The sequence below is a fragment of the Heterodontus francisci genome, chromosome 15, assembly GCF_036365525.1.
Source record: "Heterodontus francisci isolate sHetFra1 chromosome 15, sHetFra1.hap1, whole genome shotgun sequence".
NCBI lineage: Eukaryota > Metazoa > Chordata > Chondrichthyes > Heterodontiformes > Heterodontidae > Heterodontus > Heterodontus francisci.
In genome coordinates this window covers 36,197,140-36,221,807 of record NC_090385.1, presented here as the reverse complement: position 1 = coordinate 36,221,807, position 24,668 = coordinate 36,197,140, and the positions used below count along the sequence as shown (strand labels likewise).

General features: G+C 42.8%; 1 protein-coding gene across 7 annotated transcripts in view; it reads left to right on the top strand.

The window, feature by feature from the left end:
* Nucleotides 1-24,668, top strand: part of tenm1 (teneurin transmembrane protein 1) — a 1,688,122-nt gene that overhangs the window by 526,372 nt on the left and 1,137,082 nt on the right. Inside the window, exon 1 of one of the 7 annotated variants that reach the window (XM_068047384.1) lies at nucleotides 7,226-7,350. The exons of the other annotated variants lie outside the window; for them this stretch is intronic. The gene's annotated coding sequence lies outside the window, so the exon portion shown is untranslated. Of the gene's footprint in view, nucleotides 1-7,225; nucleotides 7,351-24,668 lie in introns of those variants that run through there. 7 annotated transcript variants of the gene reach the window in all.

The window sequence follows — 24,668 nt, the reverse complement described above, 5'->3', positions numbered from 1 at the left end:
AAGGTGTGGAAGGGTCACGTAATTTTAAGTGTGACTTTGTGAAACCATAATCGTACTTTTTTAAATCAAATTTTCTCTTAGTTATTTACCTAGCACCTTACAATAATTGGATTTTACAGGAATGTATATTTTAATGATAGTTCTGGATTTTTTCTTTTGGAGTAGAGCTTTTGGCTGTAATGGTTATAAGAAGAAACATTGAGGATTGGGCCAGCATCTGTACGTAGAAGTAGGAATACACAGACACCCATTGTCACTAGGATTTCAGTAAATGAAATGTGTATGTGAACTTTTTGTACTGTATCTATTGAAACTGTAACAACTTTTCTGTCCAGTTAGTGCATATTGTGCTTCTAAACATTGGTTGTTCAAGGATTGAGTGTTCACACTTAAGCCCTTACAATATGTGGACCAAAATGCTATCTACACTTAATGACAACACTCTGGAGATTTTCCTGGCTCTGTACTCAGATATGCTGAATTGCCCAGGCACAGCAAATATCAGAAAATAGGACAGGTCAACGCGGACACTTGGGAAGAAACCCACCCAATTTTCAGATTGCACCCAAGCAATCCAGTGCCCCTGGGTGCAGACCCAGGAATAGTTCCACTTACAATGTGAACAAATGTTGGGTCATTAGGCAGGTGGAGTGTAAGGAAACCTCTTAAACTCAATTAAGTGAATCCTTGTGGTTTAGGCTCAGGCGTATTGTCCAAATGCAAGTTTATTACTCAGAAACCAATAATATATTAACAATGACAGTTAAACAATAAGCCTGTACAACCTGGTTTCCAGCAGACCCAAGGTTTGGCTTCTGTATTTTGGACTTCTGACTATCCTGAAAGCTTAACCTAAAATGCCTGTTACTTGTTATTCTGTCTTCTCTTGATGTTAGTCCACTCACATGATGCCCAGAATGTATATTGAACTGAGGTTCCTTCTCACCAAACGTCCTGATGCCAACATATTGGCCAACTTGACAGTTTGATCTTTTGAGAGCGAAAAAGAATCTTGATCGTGTGATTGTTATTCAACTTAACCCGATGTATCCTGTGTGGCAAGGTACAGGGACAGGAGATGCCCTGGATATCCCAGATATATAATATGATGACTGGCTGGCTATAAGGAAGCTCCATTGTTCCAACTAATCTCCAATGTTAACAAATTTTACCAGGGCTTTGGAGATACCTGATGTATTCCCTCCACCATGGGATATTACCTGAGGTGGGAATGGCAGCGGCTTGGCTGCCCACTGACCAAAGGCGGGCAGCAAATTAATCAAATTAACAGGCCAATTGATGGCCATTTTATGACCATGCCGGCATTTTACTAGCATTGGGACAACTCCCTGCCACATGAGGAGTTTGCCAGGTTCATCGAGGCAGCCTCCCAGTGGCTTCCCGAGAGAGGCTTTCCTTTCTGACTGCTCCATGGCCCATGGAGGGGCCCACCGGCCACAATGGCCACACCTGCGCTGCCACTGGAGAGGTTACTCCTCCGATCATTGGGAGCTGCCTGACTGGCCCCCAGTACTGCAATAAAAGTTGCAACTTACCAGCGATGGAGGTGCCCTCTCTTTCTTCTTGCAGTCTCAGCAGCGGCCATCTCTATTGGCGGTGCTGTTGAGACTGCAGAGCTACCTGTTCTCTGATTGGGCTGGCAGCTGAGAGAGACAGGCCTCCAACCTGAATTAAATGGTGGTCCTGATGGCGGCCTCTTAATTGACCACCACCAGTAAAATAACCTCCACGGTCCTGCTGCGAGCTCGGGAGATGCATTTGGTCCTGACGTCGGAACCCACAGCATGCCAATAAAATTCCTGCCCTTATCTGATAATCACACCTCTATGTGATTAACTTTGGGATGCAAAGCAAGTTCTAACATGGAGAAACAACAGCTGAGGCTTTTAGTGCTTTGTCATGGGCAAGTTTATATGAAGCCACTGTTAATTTAGTGTCATCTAGGTTTCATATAACAACTCCCTAACCCCATACTTTTGCTTTGTACAGTTCTAGTACCATATTGGCAGGCCTCTGTTATCTCACACCAGAGGCCATTTTTAATGTGTGCCCAGAGAGTAACTTCGGCGGATTATTTGACTGAAAACATCAAAGCAAAGCCTGTTTATGCCTCACTCAATTTCCGCACTGCATGTTTTGCACTAAGGGGCATTGGATATCAAGCAGAAGTGGAAATGCTAACAAATTTTGCCCCTCCCTAGCCCTGGGATACTGTGGCAAATTGTAACAACCTTACTGCCAATCCATTGAGATCAGTGACCTTAACACAGGGAATGGGTCAAACTTGGGATCTTGCTAGTTTGTTTAGCTCAGTTCCACACTTACTGAGCTATTAATTTAAAGAATAAAATGACAGAAGGTGATTTGATTGCTGCTCGACTATGAAGATGGAGGAATAGGGGAACCAATTCCATGCTATGTGTAAACTTTAAAAAATGTCATCAACATTTATCAACAAAACAAAAATGGTTGCTATTACAATGTCAACAGATCCTGGAAAGTACTCAGTAAAATGGCTAAAAAAATTCATGTCAAAAATGTGTTATTCCAAAATTTACCAATAAATCCAGTGTTAATAAAACATTTTTCAAAATGCTCGATTCATGAAAACAGGTTCAACCAATTTATCTGATTTTAATTATAGTGAAACTTCAATTATTCACATTCCATTTATGCTTTTTCTGATTGCCCAAATGTGAGCTGTCACAGCATAACATAGGCTTCTAATATCAATCCCCTCTGTTGAACATAAATCAACCCACAGTCCAGGAAAAAAAACTTCACAGTCATTTTATGCTATTTATACTCATTTCCGTTCTGAAGAGATTGTTGTGCCTCGTGTGTTAGGCCAAGCTAAGCGAGCACTTGATTATCCACCAGTTTTCATTATTCATCCTGGTGAGCAGAAAATCAAGGCTGCCCTGAAATTTCAAACTAGTTTCCAATATAGTCGATGATGGCAAGTTGTTGAAAAGTGAAAATGGGAACTGGGCTCTGAACTGTTGTTTTGGAATGGTCAAAAATTTTGACAGTTTAAAAGGTAAAAAGCTTTAACTCTGGAGTTGTGGTGGGCGGGTGTGGGGAAAGTTTCAACCACTAAAACCGGGTCAGTTGGGTGAGTAAAGTCTTCATCAGGATACCAACCCAAGTCTTTCTCCAACCTGCCCATTTCCAGCATTAATGGAGACGGGAAATTGAATGAGCGACCAACCTGCTCCAAGGAGGCGGGTTGGCATTTATAATATGATAATGAGGCTGCGAGAGACATTGTTATTCAGCATTTGGAATTGAACTATGAACAACCGGGTTTCTCGAGCCTCGTGAAACCCGGCAGCTAAATTCAGGTGAGGGCTGCTGGATCCAGGAGGTGAGATCTTTACACTGTCACCTGCTGGTTCCAGCCTGCCTGCCTGGGCAGCCCTCGCGATTGGGAACTTTACCCCCGGCCTTCCCGCGAAGCCGCCGGTCTCCCTTGCCTGAGACCGCTGAATCCCCACCCCCTGTCAACACTTTTTGATTCAACCTCCAATACCCTTCCTGGCCTCCCCACACTCAGAATCCCCTGCCTCCTGCCCATGTTCTTCCTTTTTGTTGTGAACTTAAAATTTAGACCTCAGTTGAAAGAGGAACTAATGTTGCATTTATATTATTGATTTATTGTCAAATGGTCCACCATCAATAATGAATTGAATTAGTAAATGACGCTCCCCGACATGCTAAGCAGCATCTAAAGGTGTAATTTCCGCTGGTGTTCCCAGTAACAAAGGGCTGAATTTTCCCATGGACTTTGGGACTCTGACATCAGGATCAAAGGAAGTCCCGAGCCTGCACATGTTGAGAGTGAGCACAGATGATCTGCCTGCCAGCCCATCCCGACAAACTTCCCTGACAGCGGGAATATGTCGTGCCATCCCGATGTGGCTCCCTGTTATTTTCCATCCCTCCCCCTTGCTTCCTAGTCCACTAGCCTGGGACTGGAAAAATTCAGCCCAAAATATCTACAAATGGGCTAGTTCTCAGAGGCAGAGTCAACCTTTTTATTTACTGCTGACAACTAACAAATCCTAGGCCTGACCGTTGTCCTTTGCAGTGGACACTTCTAGGCATTGCTGAAGAGGTTGTGGGAGGGGTGGTGCTGGGCTGGCAGGGTGGTGGTGGGAAGCATGCAAATAATGGAAGTGGACCCCAGTTCTGTTGGGACTCAACTCTATGGAAAGGAAACTGAGAGAGTACAGTGGGAAGCTAGTGGAGGGATCTGCTACTGGCCTTATGTCAAGCAGGCATGGGTGAGGGAGTTCTTAGTCTTCCCCAGGAAACTCCTGATAGAGAGCAGTGTAGACTCTATTATGGACTTAATAAAGCCCCCAGAATGCCGAAAGAAGGAGGAAATGTGATCACGAGAATGTGCCTGATGCAATTATGTCCTTTGCTCCTGTCTGAATATCAGAGAATGTATCTCAGAGACCATCCTCTTAACGTACAAGTCCACCTGAGGTCATCAAAGAAGGAGGAGGCTCTATGGGAAATTACATCATGAACCTCTCAAAGTTATTGACTGAGGCCTAGTATTCCTTTGAGTTCTCTTGCAGGAATGTGGAATAATTATGTTCTGTATAGTACTGTAAATCTACTGTTTGTTTTTGCTTCTGCTTTGTTCTCTGTTAATAAATCTGTTCTATAGTTTATTGCCTAAGTCACAGTCTGGAAGAGCATTTATTCTACTGCTTTCCAAAGACTAGGAGATCACAAGAGGGCTTTTAATGTATAAAGTAAACTGAAGACAGTGGCAATGGTTTACAGTCAACCACTAGGTAAAAATTATAATGTTTTGCGTGTATAAAGTTACTCTGTAACTTATGGAGAGTGAAGGGTGCTGAGACATGTGGAAGTAATTTGCATATAAAAAGTCTTGGAGAAATGCTTCATTATCAGTTACATAGTTTCAAATAGCAACATTAAAATAACAGGTATTGTACATGCACAATTGTATTACAGTTGGATCCAGACTGAAAGCCAGAATTGATCAGAGAACCTTTCAAATGTTCGTGAAAGCTTTAAGTAATCTCGCTGAGAATAGTAATCACAGGACTGTTCTGCAGAAGTTGCTTTGTAGCAGTCTTTTTGAGGGATGATAATCACACAACCAGCCTAATTGTTCTGTAGTTGATGGGACTCTGACTAATGCTAGGAAGGGGAGGCCAGGTGGGAGTGAAGAATTATTCACCTATACTCTAAGGTCCCTAATAACAACATTTCTGTCAAAACCACTAGGCACTGATTTGGAGTGTTTTGACTGATGTGGAAAGGAGGGGGCGGGGGGGGGGGGGGAAGAGATCATGTGACAGAAAACTCTCCCGTTATTAGTCCATGGTAAACATTGCTCATTGTCTTTAATTAACCATATGATCATAGCAAGGCATATCATCACAAATTAAGTTGAATATAAATTGGCAGATGAGAAATGGAACAGGATGAATTATACAAGTGACTATAATACAAACAGGAAGTACACTTCTATTATGTTTAAGTCTGTAAGCAATGCTACAGCAGATGATCTATTTGTAATTTACATGTGCCAAAAAAAGTAACTGGTGGATGTGGAACTTACCTCTTTAGGGTGTTTCTCGATTGGGAAGGGGAAGTCTATAAAATAATGAGCACACTAATGTCAAGTTTAGAACAAGGGACGTGCTTCACTGTTTTGGAGCCATTCCAGAACATTTTTTTTTACTGGCCTTAAAAACATAGTTTACTACTTCTCATTTTCAAAGGTCAGTCCAATGCAGTCAGCACAATGGAGGTGAAAGCGCTGGCAGGAAGATCATGCCCTAATGTAATTTTACTGCAGTTGCTGTGAGGACAGTTCTCCTCAGAGCTGTAACTGTCAAATGCCATTTGATACAGTGAACTTTAAAGGAAGCTTTACAAATCTCATATAGCCTGTGTGCTAACAAGGGTGCTGGGTATATCAGCCTGTAGGGTGTTTGTCACAAGCAAGGCAATAGCATCATCTGGAAGCAATAATTTAAATATGTTACAGGTTGCCTTGTGCAATCTTTCAATTTTATATTGACAGTTTTCATGCTGCAGTTATAATATTTTCAACAGCTACAGTATGTAACCATTAAATATTCATTGTAATGTGGTTACAGGTTTGCTGTCAATGCTACATCATAAAGAGACAGAATGGTTCAAAATAGATATCTTATTGGACAAGAAATGCCATATAATTACACCTCATGCCTTATTTCCTTTTGTCACAATAACTAGAGTAATGTGCCAGGTAATTATTGTGATCTGGCATTAAACTGGAAATATGCTGAATTGTATCATCTGATCTTGTGGTGGATGTAGAATTCACCCCTTCAGTGTTTTTCTTGAGAATTCAAAGAGCTGAACCCATATTCCAGAGCACCAGGTTGTCAAAGAAACTTAAGATGAGGACAATGAGGAAGTTGTGATTGTGTTTCAAAAGGTCAAGGAAGGGTCGGGTGAGGTAAAAGGTCCTTGGTTAGTAAATTATTTAAAATCAAAGACTATGATGAGTTTTGATTTCAACAGAGTGAGGAAGTAGGCTAACACAAGCTCAGTGTTGGGAGGTTCTTCTAAAGGGCAATTAAGGATGGGAAATAATTGCTGGACTTGCCAGCGATGCTCACATCCCCTGAGTGAATTTAAAAAAAGAAAGCATAGGAGTATTGACAAAGCACAGATCCAGAAAGGTTATGATGATAAATAAAGGTTTTTGAGACCAGAAGAAATGAATGCTCCACTGAAATCCTGTTCAGGAGCAGGGATAGGCATCGACATGTTGTACCACGGACATTTGACAAAATTATTGACTGAGCCATGGACATGGGGGTCATTAACCTCTATATAAAGTGGAGAGCCAATCGAATGCCATCAAAACACAGTCCAATTTAAAACACATTTCTCCCTATAAATAAAGTAGCTAGGCATACAAACATCAATGGAGAGCAACTATATTAGTTATCTAGCAAGCAAAATAGTATGCAATGCCAATGCAAATTACTTTTGTTGACAGAATAGAGCTAGCTACACCATGTCACGGGGTGATAGTTGGACCTTATTGGATGACCTCTGTGGATTCACACTGTGTCAGGAATGCAAATTTATCCAATGAAACTCAAGGAGAGGATTGTTGTTGTGGTTATTGAGGTGAGGCAGTAGAAAAATCAGCAATCGGAAGATGGACCATTTCTCACACTGCTTTTGTCACAAGACAATTTAACCCGTGATGTCTAATGTTTGTGCAACTTCTCCAAAGCGGTGTGCAGATTGCAAGCTGAGTGTAGAGATTTGATTTTGGTAAGTGGGGATTTTAAATGCTGTTATCTTTATAAAACTCTGGTCTGCAGTTAGCATTTAACTGGAATTTACCTTCCAGATAAAGTAGGGTTAAGAAAGTAATCTAAGTTTCTTATAATCTTGGGCAGGGAATAACAGGCTCTACTGCAGAGTAGCTGATTGGTTAAGTAGCTGATCTGTCAAATCTGGTTGCAGTTTCAGCTTCAAAAGGTATAAATACAGAAGTTTGGGTGCAGCCTGCAAACGGTGTGCAAGCTGAATGTGGAGATTTGAGTTTGGTGAATGGCAAGTTTGGTGAAGGGTGGAGGAGATGTTCCATTTTTCTTTTTTTTTCTCCTTTTTTAACCCTGCAGTATTTGGTTCTTGCTTCGGTGCAATGGAAAAGCTTGTTGGTGAGTAACTGGTAAGCTATTCTACTTATAATTAATAATCTGCAAAGTTAAGGTATGGCAGGGCAGCTTTGCCGTGTGGAATGTATAGCCTGTGCCATGTGGGAAGTCATGGACGCACCTTGTGTCCTCGACAAACACATCTTCAGGAAGTGTCACCGGCTGCAGAAGCTTGAGCTCCGAGTTTCGGAATTCGAGCAGCAGCTGGAGTCACTGTTGTGCATCCGTGAGGCGGAGGACTATGTGGTTAGCACATTTAGGGAGGTGGTCATGCCGCAGGTTAGGAGCATGCAGGCAGATAGGGAATGGGTAACCGTCAGGCAGTCTAAGAGAACCAGGCAGGTAGTGCAGGATTCCCCTGATATGATCTCACTTGCTAAATCAGTTTTCCATTTTGGATACTGCTGAGGGTGATGGTTCCTCAGAGGAGTGCAATCAGAGCCGAGTTTGTGGCACCACAGGTGGCTAGCTGCACAGGAGGGGATAAAGAAGAGTGGAAGAGCAGTAGTGATAGGGGATTCATTAGTTAGGGGAACAGACAGGTGTTTTTGCGGAAGTAAACGTGATTCCAGGATGGTGTGTTGCCTCCCTAGTGCCAGGGTCAAGGATGTCTTGGAGCGGCTGCAGGACATTCTTCTGGGGGAGGGTGAACAGCCAGAGGTCGTGGTCCACATTGGTACCAATGCTGTAGGTAAGAAGGGGGATGAGGTCCTGAAAGCAGATTTTAGGGAGCTAGGAAGGAGATTAAAAAGCAGGATCTCAAAAGCAGTAATCTCAGGATTACTCCCAGTCCCACATGCAAGTGAGCATAGGAATAGGAGAATTGAGCGATTGAACACCTGGCTGAGGAACTGGTGTAGGAGGGAGGGCATCAGATTTCTGAGACATTGGGACCGGTTCTGGGGTAGGTGGGACCTGTACAAGATGGACGGGTTGCATCTTAGCAGGACTGGGATGAATATCCTCTCAGGGAGATTTGCTACTGTTGTTTGGGAGGGTTCAAACTAAATTGTCAGGGGGCTGGGAACCTGAGAAGGAGCTCAGATTGGAGGGAAGCAAAACTGGTAATTTGTCAGGGGTGTGGCAACCAGGAGCAAGTATCAGAGAGGAATACCAAGGTGCACAGAATACTGGGGGAGATAGGTAGCACTAGAGTAGGGAATAGTAAGTTATTAGGTGAGGTCAGAGTAAGAGAGAAAGTAATAAATTCTGAATCAGGGTCAAAATGCATGTATGTGAATGCACAAAGTGTGGTTAATAAGACTGGCAAGATACAGATGCAGATTGCCATGTGGAAATATGATGTTGTGGCTATAACAGAGACCCGGCTCAAAGAAGGGCAGGACTAGGTGTTAAGTATTCCTGGATACAAGGTGTTCAGGAAAGATGGGAAAGTGAAAAAATGGGCAGGGGTGTCAGTATTGATTAAGGAGAGCATTGCAGGAGAAAAAGGGTGTTCCAGAGGGGTCGAGGACAGAATCAATTTGGCGAGAGCTAAGGAACAAAAGAGGTGTAGTTACATTACTCGGTGTTGTCTATAGGCCACCAGCTAGTGGGAAGGATGTGGAGAAACAAATTTGCAAGGAAATTACAGAAAGGTGCAAAAATTATAGGGTAGTTATAATGGGGGACTTTAATTAACCAAGCATAGACTGGGATAACAGTACTGTAAAGGGCAGTGAGGGGCAAGAGTTCCTAGAGTGTGTTCAGGAAAATTTTCGACAACAGTGTGTTGCTAGTCCAATGAGAAAGGAGGAACTGCTATACCTGGTTCTTGGGAATGAGGTGGGCCAAGTGGATCAAGTATCAGTAGGAGAGCATTTAGGGTATAGAGAGCATTGTATCATAAGGTTTAGGCTGACTATGGAAAAGAAAAAAGAGCAATCCAGGGTAAGAATAATTAACTGCGTGAAGGCCAACTTCAAGAATGGAGCTGGAGCGAATAAATTGGAGTCAAAAGCTGGCAGGAAAACTAGTAGATGAACAATGGGCTACCTTCAAAGAAGAGATAGTTCAGGCACAGTCAAGGTATGTTCCCTCAAAGGGGAAAAGTAGGGCAAACAAATCCAGAGCCCACTGGATGACAAAAGAGGTAGAGATTAAGATAAAGAAGAAAAAGTGTGCTTATGTCAGATACCAGATAGAAAATACTATTGAGAACCAGGCTGAATATAGAAGGTCCAAAGGGGAAATGAAAAAGCAAATGAGAGAAGCAAAGAGAGAACATGAAAAGAGACTGGCAGCTGGTATTAAAGGAAATCCCAAAGTTTTTTTATAGGTATATAAATAGTGAAAGTGTGGTAAAAAGGAGGAGTGGGGCTGATTAGGGACCTGAAAGGGAATTTGTAAATGGACGCAAAGGGTATAACTGTGGTATTAAATGAATACTTTGCATCTGACTTTACCTAGGAAGAAGATGCAACCCAGGCAATGTTGAAAGAGGAGGTAGGTCTGACAGTAGAGGGGTTTGAAATTGATAAAGAGGATGTATTAGATGAGCTATCTGTACTTAAAGTGGATAAAGCACCAGGACCGGATGAGATGCATCCAGCAATACTGAGGGAAGTGAGGTTGGAAATCGCAGAGGCACAGGCCCTAATTTTTCAGTCTTCCTTAGACTCGGGGGTGGTGCCAGAGGACTGGAGAATTGCAAACGTTACACCCTTGTTCAAAAAAGGTTGTAAAGATAAGCCCAGCAAATATAGGCCAGTCAGTTTAACTTCGGTGGTGGGAAAACCTCTCGAAAAAATAATTTGGGAGAAAATCAATAGGAACTTGGACAAATGTGAGTTAATTAAGGAAAGTCAGCATGGATTTCTTAAGGGAAAATCATGTTTAACTAACTTGTTGGAATATTTTGAGGATGTAACAGAGAGAGTTGATGAGGGCAATGCAGTTGATATGGTGTACATGGACTTTCAAAAGGCGTTTGGTGCAGTGCCACACAACAAACTTGTAAGCAAGGTTATAGCTCATAAAATAAAAGGGACGGTAGCAACATGGATATGAAATTGGCTGAGTGACAGGAAACAAAGAGTAGTAGTTAATGGATGTTTTTCAGGCTGAAGGAAGGTTTGTAGTGGAGTCCCCCAGGGATCAGTGTTGGGACCCTTGCTTTTCCTGATATATATTAATGACCTAGACCTTGGTGTACAGGGCACAATTTCAAAGTTTACAGATAATACGAAAGTTGGAAGCATTGTGAACTGTGAGGAGGATAGTGTAGAACTTCAAAAGGACATAGACAAGTTGGTGGAAAGGGCAGACAGATGGCAGATGAAGTTCAATGCAGAGAAATGTGAAGTGATTCATTTTGGTAGGAAGAACATGGAGAAACAATGTAAAATAAAGGGCACAATTCTAAAGGGGATGCCGGAGCAGAGGGACCTAGGTGTATATGTGTATAAGTCATTGAAGGTGGCAGGACAGGTTGAGAGCACGGTTAATAAAGCATACAGTATTTATTAATAGGGGCATAGAGTCCAAGACCACCTCCAGGCGCGTATCCATTGTCTCTCGAGATAAGGAGGCCCAAAAGAAAAAGAGAGTCCAAGAGCAAGGAAGTTATGCTGAACTTGTATAAGACACTAGTTTGGCCTCAGCTGGAGTATTTCGTCCGGCTCTGGGCACCGCACTTTTGGAAAGATGTAAGGGAATTTGGGACAGTGCAGAAAAGATTCGTGAGAATGGTTCCAGGTATGAGGAACTTCAGTTATGAAGATAGATTGGAGGAGTTAGGATTGTTTTCCTTGGAGAAGAGAAGGCTGAGAGGTGATTTGATCGAGGTATTCAAAATCATGAGGGGTCCGAACAGAACAGATAGAGAGAAACTGTTCCCACTCGTGAAAGAATCAAGAACAAGAGGGCACAGATTTAAAGTATTTGGTAAGAGAAGCAAAAGTGACATGAGGAAAAGCTTTTTCACGCAGCCACTGGTTACGGTCTGGAATGCGCTGGAGGCAGATTCAAAGTAAGCATTCAAAAGGGAATGAGATAGTTATATGAAAATGAAGACTGTGCAGGGTTATGGAGAGAAGGTGGAGGAAAGAAATTGAGGGAATTGCTCTTTGAGAGCCAGTGCGTACACGATGGGCCGAATGGCTGCCTTCTGCACTGTAACGATTCTCTTGCCTGCTTAATAATATGTGGCTGAAGACAGGGCAGCCAACAAAAGGGCAGTGATCTCCAAATCAGGAGAATTTTATAGGATAGAGAAGATAGTACTTCAGAAGAATCGTGTAAAATAGAAAAGCATAATGGGACAGGAAGGGACAGAGAGATTAACGGTAGGTAGCCAAGACTGGTTTATTAATCTTGCCAAGCTGTTAAACTTAGGTCCTGGATTCTAAAATACAGAAACAAAGCATCTCTCATGGACAAAATATCATTTACTCACCAAGTTAGTGACAAAATTAAATAAATACAATTACAAATAAAGACTGCCTTTCAGTTCCACCAATAAAGTGATTCTCTTAAATTCATTTATGTCTATATCTTGGTCTATCACTGTCGATTCTGATTCCCCTCTGACAAGATAATTATTAACAGAAAGCTTTTCTGAAAAAAGTTGATGATTGTTACTGCATGTATTATTCAGTTATAAAATGTTTAGTCTCTATCTGTAAGATTGTACTCCAAATTAACCAATTTCTGTCCAAGCCAAATCTATTACCTGTTAGCAATGGTGCACTGTTAGCGCAATGTAATTAGGTGCAAATAACTTTCAAATGACATTGGCCACTCAGGTTATCTGCCCTGAAAGTAGATAGTAACTGATGCACATTGCAATTATTGATCTTTGACATACTTGTAAAACTTGTCCTTTAATCCAATTCACAGCAAAATGGCAATCAGTTAATGACATGTTTCTGACATGGTCACTGCAACATAATAGATTTTTACTGTGTCTTCCCCAACAGTTTTCAAAACTGCAAATGCAGCATGGATTTTATTATGGAATTGTAGACAGTTCATAATCTATTAAGGTTTATTGAAGCTATCCATTACATTCTATTTACTAACTATTATATATGGATCAGCAGTATCTTGTTTTTGCGAATATCACTCTGTCGTATTACACCATTCTGGTGTATTCATGAGGAACTTACAGTGCTGACCTCTGAAGATTCCTTGGATTTTCTTGCCTGTTTTCCCCTCAATACAAGTTCTAGAACAATGTGATTCCAAATGAATAGCAGCAGAATTGCAACATTTTAGTAAAAGTCCAGGAATCTCCAACATGTCACTGAGCTTGTGACTCAAGTGAAAGTAATGCATGCCAGAACATCAAATTGAGACATTCCCTAAGTGACTTTTGCCATTTTAAAATTAATTTACATAACACAAGCCTTTAAACTTGTGTTTCAAAATAACCTAGCTGCTAGGTTATTTTCAAACACAAGTGTGATGGAAACCACACCAGCCAAATGGAAACGTATTAATTTCATCATAAGGAACACTGTTTGAACTTTCAGTGGACATTGAACATAACTTGTTTAAAAAGACCACAGAGCTGAATGGCTGAAAACATGGCTGCACATTCGCATTCTGAGAGACAGTTGCATCGAGAGACAATGGGAGTGCTTCCTGATTCAATTAGCGAGATAGGTTTTGTCAATAGTGATGATCAAAAGACATTGAGAGCCATTGTCTGTGTAACTCCACCCCACTGAGTGTGACTGGAGAACTCTTGAAATCAACAATCAAATCAACAACGATGCTGTTTCAACCAAAGAGTTGGTCACATGATTAACCTGCTGGACAACCTGGGGTCTGTTTGAATTGTGTCACGCAGAAAGGGCAGACTGCAACTGAACTTCAAGAAGAAAGCACCGCTCTCTCCCTGTTTCTCTCACAAAGTTCCAGGGACCCACGGAAGCAACTCGAGTCTTGAGACAGAGGATCCCTTCAGCCTTCTGGTACCAGCGAAACAAGTTTGAAAGTCTGAACTGGGCCCAAGCGAGAACTGCAAGACTTAACTCCAGTCAAGATCTTTCCATCCAAACTAAAGACAGTAACTGAATTCCATTTACTACTCCAACCCCCCCCCCCCTTATTCTTTCTCTCGCTCTGTATCTATTTGTGTGTGTGTTTATCTCTAATGCATGGTTGCGTCACAGATTTTTAGTAATTTTAACTGAGTTAGAGTGATAAGGTTAATAAACTTACCTCTTTCTTGTTTAAACCTAAGAAAGCCTATCTGATTGATTCATTTACAATTACAATTAGAGAGCAGTGAGCAAGGACTCACTGAGATAAAGCTAAAAACACTGTGTTTAAAAAGTTAAACCCTGTTGCAGCCAAACCAGGAAAGGGGCCAGAGGGGAGCCTGAGACCCCGTCCTCACCCAGTCGTAACAGAAATTTGGGGTCCAGCATCCAGATTGGACCCACAGACAAATGAGAAATTGGAAGTGGGAAATCAAATTGATCCCAATCAAAAAGTGAAAAGATTTCAATTCAGGTTTTCTTGTGGTTATGTGTGCTAGAATACTAACATGTCTGTGACTAAAGCCAGTAACTTTCCAAGCCAGGGTGAAGTAACTTGGCATAAGCTAAAGGCACTGTCTATGGAAGAGCTGAGGAATATGGCTGAGCAGTGTGGGATCCCTTTCCATGCCAAGGCTCGGAAATCGGAACTCTTAAGACTAGTGGCCAACCATTTTCCCTCGAACCCAAAGAATCAGAGACAGGGTTAGAAATAGACTCCGACAGGGTAATATTAGCAAAGCTACAACTGGAACAAAGGAAACTTGAATTAGAAGATAGGAAAAGAGAGAAAGGGAGAAAGAAAAAGAAAGACAGGAGAGAGAGAGAAAGAAATTTCCAGCAGGATCGGGAGGAAAGAGTGCTGAGGTGGCTTGGGTTAGCTAGGGGGCGACAGAGCAACCCTAGTGAAGGCATGGCCAATATGGGTCTGTGTACTGAATTTTTAAAATTTTCCCCACTGATTCCAAAATTCAATGAGGGAGACGTGGAAGCATTTTTTTGTATATTTTGAGAAACTTGCAAGGCAGTTAAAGTGGCCTGATAAGAGTTGGACTCTTATGCTGCAAAGAAAGCTCACAGGAAAAGCCCATCAGATTTATTCCCTGTTGCCAGATGAGAGTTCATCAAATTATGAACTGGCACAAAATGCTGTCCTCAGGGCATATGAGCTAGTACCGGAAGCCTGCCACTAGAAGTTCCAAATCCTCAGGAAACAGATTGATCAAAATTACTTGGAGTTTGAGAGAAGTAAGCAGCTGGCTTTTGGCCAGTGGGTGAGGGCTCTTAAAGTGCAGCCCAGCTATGAAAACCTCAGAGAGGTAATTCTCCTCGAAGAATTTAAAAACTCTCTCCCCTCTCCATAAAGACCCATGTGGAGGAACAAAAAGTATATAGAGCAAGGCCGTAGTTCTGGCTGATGAATTTGCTCTAATATACAAGTAGTTCCCCAGGGGAAAAGCTTTCCTAGTCACCCCCACAAATCCGAAAAGGACAACGGGTGGGAGGTGATAGGAGCCCAAGCAGTCCTGGGAGAGAAAGAAAAGCGGGAGACACAGGGGGCCCTCCTCCAGCCAAAAAGGATAGTGCTGCAAGTAGGAGTGAGACCCGGAGACCTGTGTGCTTCCATTATAATAAGGCAGGTCATCTCAGAGCTGACTGCTGGAAACTTCGGGGAAAGCCTGTAAGGTTAATCAGGGCACACCCACTCAGTGCAGGAGAAGGGACCCTGATGGAAAGCACAGCTGAGCAGGCTGTATCTGCTGCAGCAGTAAGACCCAGAAAACATACTGCTACGGGTGCAGGAAAATTTAATAGGACCCCTGAAGGTTATCAGGATTTTGTATCTGAAGGGAGAGTAACCCCATAGCCCTCGAGTGGGGAAAGCAAGCCCATAGTAATCCTCAGGGATACAGGGGCCACTCTAACCCTTTTGCTGGGAAAAGGCCTGACCTTTCCCTCAGAGTGCAATACATACCAGAATGTTAGTGAATGTTGTTGGAGGTCAGAATACGCCCATACTTTGACACTGGATGCACTTGTAGTGTGACCTGGTTTTGGACCAGTGACCATAGGGATTGTCCCTAGTTTGCCTGTGGATGAGGTTGACCTGCTCCGAGGTAATGATCTGACAGGGGCGAAGGTGGTAGCTTCCCCAGTAGTGGTAGAGAGACCAGAGGGAGACAGGGCAGTGGCAGGAGACGGTCCCCTGCAATTTCTCTGAATGTGCAGTGAATCAAGCCATGACCAAACCAGCTCCCCCAGAGCAGACTGAATTGGCACTGCAGGCAGATGGCCATGAGGTCTGTCTGTGTGAAACTTTCTTTGGAAAGTTAGAGGACCAGGGAATGGATGAAATGGATCTTCCCTAGCTGAGGCTCAGTGAGCTGACCCAGTATTAAGAAAGTTAGCACAGGCTGCCTAGACTGAAGTTGAAGCAGAGGGAGTCCCTGATTGCTACTATTTAAAGAAGGAGGTACTCTCGAGGAAATGAAGTCCTCCTCACAGACCTGAGGATAAAGAGTGGGCAGTGGTTCACCATTTAGTGGTGCCACAAAGGTACCGGAAAGAACTATTAAGAATGGCCCATGAGATTACAGTGGCTGTACATGTCAGTATATGAAAAACCAAAGCCTGCGTAAGGCAGCAGTTTGACTGGCCAAAACTCCACAGAGATGTGGTGGAGTACTGTAGGAGTTGCCCCTTGTGCCAGGTTGATGGGAAACGCCAAACTACAGTGAAATCTGCACCCCATGTCCTATACTGGCGTTTAGAGGACCCTCCAGCAGAGGATTGGTGAATTGTAAGGAACCCCTGCTAAGAACAAAAGGGGACAGACAGGCACGGGGTTAGCAAAAAGTTAGAGAGAAAAGGGGAAAAAGGGACAAAAAGGACAGGTTAAAGGAGGTCTGGGAAGATTCCCATTTGAAAACCTCTACTGTCTGGTCAGCCAACCCTGAAATGTTGGAAATATTAGACCCCACATCCTCCTATGTAAACGCAGACACCAGAAGCACCCCACCAGGGTTACTAACAACATTTACAGAAGCCTGCAGGGACAAAGAAAGTCTTTAAGAGGGCAGAGAAACAGTGAGGGTGATCCCTCACCTAGTCGAAGTGCCGCAGGGGATTGCAATGGGATTTGGACAAATACCTGCAAGCAGGAATGTCCCAGAGGAAAAAGGGCAGATTAGCAAAGAATCTGCCCCCACAGTCAGGAGAAAAGGGAACCAACAATCCCCTAAATTGAAAAGCACTTGCATGACTCATCAGAGCACTGAAAAGGAGATCAGAGTGGATCCACCCACTGCCAACACCCATGGACAGAACTCCAAACGAGGGCTAATTAAATCTAACGATCCCCCTGCAGACCCCAACAGGAACAAAGGCACCCTAGACAATCATGGAAATGTGCAAACTTCAAACTTCCCCAAAAATCGCATGTTTATTGGGATGCCCATTCCCAACATATTGCAGGCTGATAGTGAAGAAACTTTAAACCCCTTGGACAACACAAAACTATCTCAGATCCACCTCAAGGACAAAGGAGCAGTCCAAAGCAGCACTGCTACAATGGAAAGACAGGCTGTAATTTTAAGCTTTCTGAATGAATGAGAGAAATGCATTGTGTTTTCCTGTACTTTCTCTTCCTTCTAATTTATAATGAAATGCTCCCCCTAATGTCGCATTTCATTCGGCGAGATGTGAAGGTGTGACTGAAACCATACCGGCCAAATGGAAACATTAATTTTGTCATCTGGAACACAATTTGAACTTTTACTGGACATTGAACATAGCTTGTTTAAGAAGACCATAGAGCTGAACGGCTGAAAATATGGCTGTACATTCGCATTCTGAGAGACAGTTGCATAGAGAGACAACGGGAGTGCTCCCTGATTCAATTAGCAAGATGATAGTGATGATCAAAAGACATTGAGAGCCATTGTCTGTATAAGAGCTAGCACTCCACCCACCCACTGACTGTGACTGGAGAATTTTTGAAATCACCAATCCTCGCATAAGGTGCTGTTTCAAACAAGGAATTAGTCACACGACTAACCTGCTGGTCAAACTGGAGACTTTTTGAATTGGGCAACACAGAAAGGCAGACTGCAATTGAACTTCAAGAAGAAAGCACCGCTCTCTCCCTGTCTCTCTCTCTCACACGCAACATTGCAGGGACCCGTGGAAGCAACTTAAGCCTCAAGACAGAGGACCTCTTCAGCCTTCTGGTACCAGCAAAACAAATTTGAAAGTGTGCACTGGGCCTCAGTGAGAACTGCAAGACTTAACTCCAATCAAGTTCTTTACATCCAAACTAAAGACAGTAGCTGAATACCGATTAATACTCCAACCTCCCACTTTATTCTTTTTCCCCCTCTGTATCTATTTGTGTGTGTGTTTATCTCTTACACACGCTAGCATGGTTGCGTCGTGTATTTTTTTAGTAATTTTAACAGAGTTAGAGTGATAAAGTTAATAAACTTACCTCTTTCTTGATTAAATCTAAGAAAGCCTATCTGATTGGTTCATTTACAATTACAATTAGAGAACAGCGAGCAAGGACTCACTGAGGTAAAGCTGAAAACACTGTGTTTAAAAAGTTAAACCCTGTTATGGCCAAACCAGGAAAGGGGCCAGAGGGGAGCCTGAGACCCCTTCCTCACCCGGTCGTAACACAATGTTAAAAGCTTGGAGCAGGGGTGTCCAATCTATTCAGGCAGGGCGGCCACATTACAATTTTTGTCTTATATAGGGGGTTGGTGAGACAATTTTGGAAAGATAAAGGCATTAAAAACTTATCTTATTAATAAAAACAACAACAAATGTGCATTTTTTGAAGAACCTTTAAATGAGAAGACTAAATTATTGACTTATTTTCTCTTCACTATGTTGGGCACTGATTTAGTGAGATACCTGGTAATATTTTTTTGCTTGCACAAATAGTCAATATTTGCCCACACACTTATTGTAGTGATGCGGAGTATTCCAGATAGATATCAATCTGTCATGAGGGATCTTGATCGCCCTCTCTCCCTCTCTCTCTCTCTCTCTGTCCTACTCCCTCTCTGTTGGTCCCTCCCTCTCTGTCGTTATCCCCCTTTGTTGCCACCCCATGTCGTCGCCACCCCGTGTCATGCTCCCCCAAGTCGCCCCTCCCTTCTTTGTCATCACCCCCCATGTCGTCACCCCCCCCATTATCACCCCTGCCATGTCGTCACCCCCTCCCTGTTTCATCACCCCCTCCCCGTGTTGTCACTTCCCCCTTCTGTGTCGTCCCCCCTTCTATGTCCCCCACCTTCTGTGTCGTCCCCCCCCCGTTGCCCCTTCCCGCATTGTCGTCCCTTTCTCTCTCCCTGACCCCTCTCTGTCCCCCTCTGTCTCCCCGTCTTCCCCCTCTGTCCCTCTCTGCCCTCCTCTCTCTCTCTCTCTTTCTTCTCTCTCTCTGCCCCACTCCCCCTCTCTCTGTCTCTGCTCCCTCTCTATCTGCCCCCCTTCTCTCTTTGTTCCCCCTCTCCTGGCCCCCCCCCCCCATTTTCTTGACAGTGGAAATAGCAGTTTTCGAACTTTGGACAGCTTTGTGGTTTTCTGGCAGGCTTTTAAAAAAAACAGAACCTGCCAGAAAACAACAAAGCTGTCAGAAGTATGAAAACCGCTGTTCCTGTTCTCAGCATCTGTTTGCTGTGAAACTGACACTTGCGATTTTTTTTTAAAGCCCGTCTGAAGAAGCCAGTGGGAAATTTCTCATCCTTATCAGTCACAGACCTCAAAATTGTTTTATCACGTACACGCAGACCAGTGTCCAGACACATTACCGACCCCTGTTCAGGAGTGTCAATGAAACATGAGCTTGTAACTAGCAAGGCAGATAAGGGTGAACCAGTATATGTAAAGTATTTGAATTTTCAAAAAGTATTCAATAAGGTGCAATGCAAGAGTTTCGTACACAAAATTAGGGCTCATGGGATCGGGAGTAATATATTAGCATGGATTGAGGAATGGTTAACAGAGAGAAAATAGAGATTAGGGATAAACTGGTCATTTTTAAGTTGACAGGCTGTAACCACTTGGGTGCAGCAAGGATTGTTGCCTCAGGGGCGGCGCAGTGGTTAGCACCGCAGCCTCACAGCTCCAGCGATTCGGGTTCGGTTCTGGGTACTGCCTGTGCGGAGTTTGCAAGTTCTCCCTGTGACCGCGTGGGTTTCCTCCCACAGCCAAAAACTTGCAGGTTGATAAGTAAATTGGCAATTGTAAATTGCCCCTAGTGTAGATAGGTGGTAGGAGAATGGTGGGGATGTGGTAGGGAATATGGGATTAATGTAGGATTAGTATAAATGGGTGGTTGTTGGTTGGCACAGACTCGGTGGGCTGAAGGGCCTGTTTCAGTGCTCTATGACTCTATTTACAATCTGTATCAATGATGTCGATGAGGGGGTCGAGTGGAATGTACCCAAGTTTGCTGATGATACAAAACTTGATAGAAAGTAAGCTGTGGGAGAGCACAAAGAAGCTGCAAAGGGATGTAGGGTGGGATTTTTATTCAATAGAGAGGACTGGATTGGGGGCCAAATTGTCACTTAAATCTACTCCTCCTGTCGGCGTGCAAGTTTCCTGACACAAAATCGGCAGACTCCAAGTCGAAAAGGCTCTGCCGAGAGCCAGAACAGCCAACCCGCCCGACATCACGAAATGGCTGATCGAGCCACTTAACAAGCTTGTTGTCAGCTTGTTAAGGGACAGTTTTGAATTTTCGTTTGGATGCACAGGATCAACACGGGGTCTGAAGCAGGACAGGGAGGAGGAGGTGCAAACAAAATGGGATGCACTGACTAGAATCAACTTTTGGTTGTGAGTTTGTATCAGAGTTTATTATACTTGCTTGTGACTTGAAATAAATGAATCAAAGGACATTTGAAAGTAGGGCCCAAGTAATTGACGAGATTCAGATCAGTGCATTGGAATGTTTTTCTTTCATTTCTGAGCCCTGGATTTGAATACAGAATAGATTGATGGGATGACAGTCTCCAATCTCTGATGGATGGCGTAGATCCAAGGTGAAATCAATTTGAGTAATTTCATTCCATTCTGGCAAGGCATGTGTACACTGAATTGCAGATAATTTTAATGGGTTGGTCTCAGTCAAATCAGGTGTCAGAGATGGAAATGTATTGAAGCAGCAGTGCATAGTGTTCTTTTGAGCTTCAGGTTAAAGTATATTTTTGGTCATTTTTTTGTAGAAGTTCTGCACAGCATCAAATCTCTGGTATGTAACATCTGACTGACTGTTGATATTGTTACGACCAGGTGAGAAAGAGGACTAGGGTTCCCTTTCAGCCTTCACCTGGTCTTACCGCAACAGGGTTTAATTTTAAACACCATGTTTTTAGCTCCCCCTTGGTGAATCATAGAAACATAGACATAGAAAATAGGAGTAGGAGTAGGCCATTCAGCCCTTCAAGCCTGCTCCGCCATTCATTATGATCATGGCTGATCATCCAACTCAGTAACCTGTTCCCGCTTTCGCCCCATACCCTTTGATCCCTTTAGACCCAAGAGCTATATCTAACTCCTTCTTGAAAACATACAATGCTTTGGCCTCAACTGCTTTCTCTGGTAGCGAATTCCACAGGCTCACCACTCTCTGGGTGAAGAAATTTCTCCTCATCTCAGTCTTGAAAGGTTTACCCCGTATCCTCAGACTATGACCCCTGGTTCTGGACTCCCCCACCATCGGGAACATCCTTCCTGCATCTACCCTGTCAAGTCCTGTTAGAATTTTATAGGTTTCTATGAGATCCCCCCACACTCTTCTGAACTCCAGCGAATATAATCCTAACCGACTCAATCTCTCCTCATACGTCAGTCCCACCATCCCAGGAATCAGTCTGGTAAACCTTTGCTGCACTCCCTCTATAGCAAGAACATCTTTCCTCAGATAGGGAGAGCAAAACTGCACACAATATTCCAGGTGTGGGCTCACCAAGGTCCTGTATAATTGCAGCAAGACATCCCTGTTCCTGTACTCGAATCTTCTTGCTATGAAGGCCATAGCTTGTAAACCACTTTCCAATTATAAGGCAAAGAAACCAGCACAAACAGGTTTTCTTAGGTTTAAAGAAAAGAAGGTTGAAATTTATGAATCTTAAACTTAAACTCTAATTCGGTTAACGCCTAAGGATACACAACTTGCCCACGCATACATGATACACACGTGCAAATAGAGACAGAAAGGAGCAGAAGAAAAATAAAGTGAAAAAGCTTGAGGCAATATCTGAAGAGTTTTTGTTACAGTTTTTCGAGCTCACTGTGGAGTCCTTGATTGTAGGTAGATCTTGCTTTTCGTTGGGGCCCATTATTCTTCTTAAACCTTGTTCGCTTTTCTTCCTTGGAGTTCAGGTGGCTTCAGTGGATTCAGAGGTTTGGGAGAAAGAGATGGGAGCAGATAGGAAAGATCTTGTCAGACCAGGAGCAAACAGTTTTTCTGAATTCAAACTCTCTGTGGTCAGTTCAAAAGAAAGTCCTCGAACAGCCAGCTAGTCATGTGACCAGCTGGTCTAATCAGACATGGCCCCTGTGGATTGCATCACCCAGCAGGCCCTGGAATGGAATTCCCCACCCCCTCCCTGTCGGTGATCAACATCCATTGTGGGTTGAATGTGTCAGGGAATGTTCCTTTGTCCTTGCAAATACTGTCTGTTAATATGCAAACATCTTTTCCAGCCACGGCTGATCTGTTCAGCAAGTCATTTCCTCACTCCAGCAACAATTTAAAATCACCGTTCATGAGAAAATTAATGTGCCTCAATCTTGGCAGGTGGGGGCCTAGCATGACAATATTGCAATTGTGGGAAGGAAAACTGCTGAGCTAAATCTAGCTGGAAATTGGCTGATAGTTCAGAGCCATTTGGAACTCTGGCTGAGCAGTTATCTATTTATGTATATAAATTGCACCAACTACTGTGGAATTTGGGAGCAGTGAGAAAGCCAGCAAGTTGTGATGAAGTAAGTAAAGTGCGAATTTGAAAAATAGCTTGACTTTCGTTTGATCAATTATTGAACCAGAAAGGTACAACGTAATCTGTTAACCCCTATCAGAAACGTTATTTTCCTTCATCTCTTTGTCTACCTCAAAATCTGTCTCATGTCTTGTAACCCCCCAAAAGTAACACAAATAACTAGCGTCATTTTCTTGTATTTGGCAGTCCTATTTTCAAATACTCAAATTTTCAGTATGTGACTTCTGCAGTCTCTCAGTAATTTTACATGCTACATTTGTAATCCATATAAGGAATTGCTGCATATTTTTTGTTTATTTATTCACAGGATGTAGGCATTGCCACCAAGGTCAGCATTTATTGCCCATCACTAGTTGCCCCTTGAGAAAGTGGTGATGAGCTATTTTCTTGAACTACTGCAGTCCGTGTAAGTTTGCAATAGTCACTACAATACAAAATGTACTTCATTGGCTGTAAAGCACTTCATTATGTCTTGAGGTCATGAAAGGCACAATATTAATGCAAGCCTATCCTTTCTATTTGAGTATGCAGATGAAATTGCACTCTGAATTTGTAACCCTCCAAATTTGAAATCTGAAAACCCATCGCAATGACTAAGTGAGAGTTCATTATCCTTGTCAGAGACTTCAGATTAATTCCCTGCAATAAAACACAGACGTTGTCAGGGAAATTAACTGCACTTATTTAATAGACTGATAGTGAACTTTAATATATTCACTCCTCTCTGTCCTAACTCCCAGAGAGTGTCAATGTATCCACCATAGGGTGAGTGGGATATTTAAAATATTTATAAAAAATATAAACCCACTATAAAAATGTAACACCAACCAATAGAATAATACTGTTAACAGAAATATAAACAGACTCCAGCATAAGGGAGGTGTAAAGCTATTGGAAGTCTTCGTTCTATTGCTCTACATTTACAGCCAGTCATAATAGGTATTTAATTGTGCACCAGGGAAATTGGAGCAAATTCTAGCCACTGTTCTCAGATTGTGTACATGACATTGGTCACTGAATTTCAAAAAACTATTCACTGCCACAGAGTCTTAGTCATTTATGGCAGAGTAGGAGGCCATTTGGCCCATCGAATATGTGCCAGCTCTCCATAGAGCAATCCATTAGTCCCATTCCCCTGCTCTATCCCCGTTGCCTTGTAAGTTTATTTCCTACAAGTCCCCAACCAGTTTTCTTTTGAAATCACTGTCTCCGCTTCCACCATCCTTGTAGGCAGCACTTTGAGGCATTTTGATGTGACTGGTCTTATATAGATGGACATATTAGTAGTACATGCTCATTTACTTCCATGAAACTAAAAATAGATTTTAAATTGTTAATTATTTTCTTTTAAAGAATTTATTTTTACCCACTGTTTTATACATTCAATTCTTATGCATAGCAAGGCAAAAGCAGCTATATGATTTAGGAAGCAAAAGGCAATATGTGTGCCCAAGAAGTCAAAGAAGCCAAGAAGTGCATCATGACAAGTCGGTAATTTAACACCATTTGGACTTTATATTGGATGTAGTATAATTCCAGGCTAGTGTGAAAGCAAAGTTTAAAAAGTGCCCAGGTAATGCAATGGACACCCATAAATGCAAACTAACTGGAAGAATCACTGGATCATGTTCCAGAGCAACTGTTTATCATCCCTAACCAAACCTTTGCCTTGGCTGAGATCTTTTAACTGTATGGATTGAATCTGGAACCTTCCTGATCTGTATAACTACACTGAAGTCAGGACATAGTTAACATTTGTGTAATTAAAAATGCATTTCAATATTATAATATAATGTTCTTCTTTGGCCTCCTTATCTCGAGAGACAATAGGTAAGCGCCTGGAGGTGGTCAGTGGTGTGTGGAGCAGCGCCTGGAGTGGCTATAAAGGCCAATTCTAGAGTGACAGGCTCTTCCACAGGTGCTGCAGA